Raw genomic sequence first — 3,799 nt, forward strand, 5'->3', positions numbered from 1 at the left:
TGGCACAAACTAGTTGAGGCCACTGGTAGGACATCTTTTCAAAAATGAGCCAAATGTACAATTACGTAGCTTCCCCACAAATCCTTATCACCAATGGCTACGGAATCAAATCAACTCAATATTCTTTTTCTTTTTGGGTACTGGGGATTAAATCGGGGGCAGTCTTCCACTAAGCTATACCTCAGCCCCGACTCCTTTTCTTTTCTTTTTTCTTTTTTTTTTTTTTTTTTTTGAGGTAGAATCTTTTCTTTCTTTAGTATTTATTTTTTAGGTGTAGATGGGCACAACACAATGCCTTTATCTTTATGTGGTTCTGAGGATTGAACCCAGTTCCCGCCCGTGCTGGGTGAGGGCTCTACCGCTGAGCCACAATCCCAGCCCCGAGGCAGGATCTTTTTAAGTTGCAGAAGCTGGCCTATTGCCTCAGTCTCCCAAGTAGCTGGGATTACAGGCATATGCCACCACACCCAGCAAGTTCATTGAACACTCACTTCAGCTTATCATAGAAGATCTCCTAAATGCAACTCTCTCTCTTCTGGCAGAAGAGATATTTCATTTAGAAAATCTACAAATGGAGTCTTATGCTCATCTGACAGTCTCACACCTGCCCAACAAACTCAGATGCATGGACCAGGCAAGAACTAACCAATCCCATACTTGCTGACAGAGAATTCCTAGAAAGGCTCTACAGTCACGACAAACCTTGACAGCACCATGAGGAAGAGAGGACTGTGCCAAGATAGGGGAGAAGCTAAAAGAAATTGAACCTAAATTCTTCATCAGGAGTGTCCAGAGTGGCCTTGGTTCTCCCTGCTGGACGAGGTCTGCAAAACCTTTGGCTCTTCTTTCTGAAGGCCTCACCTACAGGCTGCACTTGGGCTGAACGGGCAGCAGCCCTGAGAGCCCGCAAGGACTCTTGCCACTGGGCCTCCATCTGGGCCCTGTAGTCCCCAAACAAGGAGTGCATCAGCTGCCTCTTCCGAGGCAGAGGAGTTCTTTGACTCCGTAGAGTTCGGATTGCACCAATGGCCTGCTCTTCTGGGCCTCGGAGCTTAGGAGAGACTCCTCTGCGGCAGGCTTCTGGGAGGTCTTCTCGCCTCCATTCGCCACAGAGACCCTGTTCTGGGTTTTCTTCTTCTTTTGCTTCTTGGAGACAGTCACACCTTCATCGCGGTCGGGGTGCGCTCCGGAGGCGGCGTCCACGCACGTGGGTTGTGCCCAGTGGAGACGGTCGGCGGAAGGACCCGGGGCATCGGGGCCCCGGCCCGGGAGCTGAGGTTTGCGGGACGCGCGAGCGGTACCAGGTTCCAGGGCTGCTGGCACCCTCCGAGCAGGACGTCCTAGAGCCGCCATACGCCGAGCGGCCGCCGAAATTTACATCGGGCCGAGTCCAACGTCGATCTCCGTCCCGGAACCACGCTTGGGACGCAGAGTTCCGCGGCGCGCTCGGAGGTGGGGCGGAGAGTTGGGGCTAGAAATTGAATTTCTAGTGAAAACTCTTCTTCGGTCCTCCCCCACCCCCAAAACAAGAAAAAAAATCTTAGGTACAGATGGCTTCAATGGTAAAGTCTATTAGACATTTAAGAAAGAAATAATACTAATTCTACACAACTCTTCTGAAAATCAAAGAGACAACTACTCAACTCGTTCCGTGAAACCAACTTTATCCTGACACCAAGACCAAACAAAGAAAACCACAGATCAATTTCTCCCATTGGTAAATGCCAAAATTCTAAGCAAAACTTCAGCAAATCAAATCCAATGATAAAAAGAAAAAAAAAATAGCCAGGTGTGGTGGTACAAGCCTGTGATTCTGGCTTTTTAGGAGACTAAGGCGGGAGGATCACAAGTTCAAGGCCAGTCTGGGTAAGAGACCTTGCCCCCAAATAAATACAAAAAGACTTAGGGATGTAGCTAAGTGGTAGAGCAAGCACCCCTGGCTTCAATCCCCATACCAAAAAAGTCAGAAATGTTTCTAAAAATTACCAAGGACGTAGTCTACTCAAGACAACTTTGAGAAAGAATGAAGTTGGCATACTGGCATTGCCTCACTTGAAGATGTATTTTAAAGCTACATTAATCAAGACAGTGGGATGTTGGTGTAAAGATAGATACTAATATAACAATGGAATTAAACAGAGTCCAGAAATAACTCACATGAGTAAGAATAACTGATTTTTCACTTTATCAATGTCACTTCCGAGATTAGGCCATAAAAGTCACAGAGGCTTCCATTTTGATCATTTGATCTTGTGCCATCAACCATGTCATAAGCACGCCCGCAGAGAGATCCATGTGTCCAGCTACTGGGGCCTCTTGCCAATAGCCATGGGCACAGGCTTCTGAATTAGGCAGTTTTTTTGGTCATTATAACAAATAGTGATCAACTGAATAAGAGAACAAGGTTTACTTTAGCCCATAGTTTCAGAGATGAAAGTCCATAATTGGATGGATACATCACTTTGACGCCTCTGGTGAGCAGGGATTGGGGACCCTGGGGGAACACACAGCTCCAGAGCTTGGTAAACAAAGCTACTGACCTCGTGGCTGTTGAGAAATAAAGACAGAAGAGGCAGAAACCAGGACCTACCATCCTCTTCAAGGAACCAAGCCTTTAACACATGGGCCTTTAAGGGACCAAACTCTAGCAGCTTGGAAGGGAACCCCTCAGCTTTATTCAGGCCTTCAGATAACTGCATCCCTGGCCAACAGCTTACCTCACCTCGTGAGAGACTTGAGAACAGAACCTCCTACAAAGCCATTCCCAATTCCTGCCCTCAGAACTGCACGTGGGCATAGACATCTGCTGTTTGATACGCTGTATTTTGGGGGTGATTCTCTATACTCAACTGATAAATGATATAGGGTCAGAGATGTGACCATAGTTTAGAAAACCCATAGAAGGTAGGGTAGGTGACCTCTGCCAAGCCTGGTCACCTGCACTAGCTGTAGGCGTAGTACACCATTAGCATCCTAGGTCTGAAGGAGAAGGAGGGACTCGTTTCAGAACTCATGGAGAGCTGCTGAGTGGAAGGAGCCAGGGAAACGAACATCTTCTCCCCCTCAGCCTCCTTCTGTTACCTCTCCCCATCCCCCAAACTCAAGTGTAGAGCTCGAGTTCCACAGTTGGCAGAAGATGGTGGCAAGAGGACTGGGCAGAGGTGAGCACGTGCTTCAGGGAGTAGGAGGCAGAGGTGAGGCTGATGTTCTGGGTTATGCACATGGAAAGCCCAAAACGAAAGAATAATGAAGATGCACAGCAGAGTAGGAGCAGGGAAGACAGGTGGGGAACGAGCTGTACTGCTGATTGGATCACGATTAGCTTGCTCACCAAATGCTAGAATGTTCTCTGATAGGCAGAACCAAGGGACATCTTGCTTAGAAGGGGTTTTGGAGTAGAAGTGACTCCCACCATTTCCCTAGACCAGAAGTTAGCAAACGCTCTTAAAGGGACAGATGGTATTTTCAACACTGCACTTTGGCTACCTGGCTACTGCTATAGCAGGAAAGCCCCCTAAACAGTGCAAAGCTGGACGGTGTGGCCATGTGTCAAGACAACTTGATTTATAAGTAGGCAGCAGGCTACGGGCCATAGTTTGCCAACTCCTGCCTGAAGACACTTAAGAATTTTGTTATTTGTCTTCAGATAGACTTTTGAAATCTATATATGCTCTTTTTTTATATATTTTTTTGTAGTTGTAGATGGACAGCATGACTTTATTTTATTTGTTTATTTTTATGTGGTGCTAAGGATCCAAACCAGTGCCTCACGCATGCTAGGCAAGTGCTCTGCCACTGA

At 47.2% G+C, this 3,799-nt stretch overlaps 1 pseudogene; it reads right to left on the minus strand.

Annotated features, from left to right (window-relative positions):
• Nucleotides 1-268: 268 nt before the first annotated feature.
• Nucleotides 269-1,422, minus strand: LOC144254958 (UPF0488 protein C8orf33 pseudogene; annotated as a pseudogene).
• Between the last annotated feature and the right edge of the window lie 2,377 nt (nt 1,423-3,799).

Source organism: Urocitellus parryii, chromosome 5 (genome assembly GCF_045843805.1).
Source record: "Urocitellus parryii isolate mUroPar1 chromosome 5, mUroPar1.hap1, whole genome shotgun sequence".
NCBI classification, from domain to species: Eukaryota; Metazoa; Chordata; class Mammalia; order Rodentia; family Sciuridae; genus Urocitellus; species Urocitellus parryii.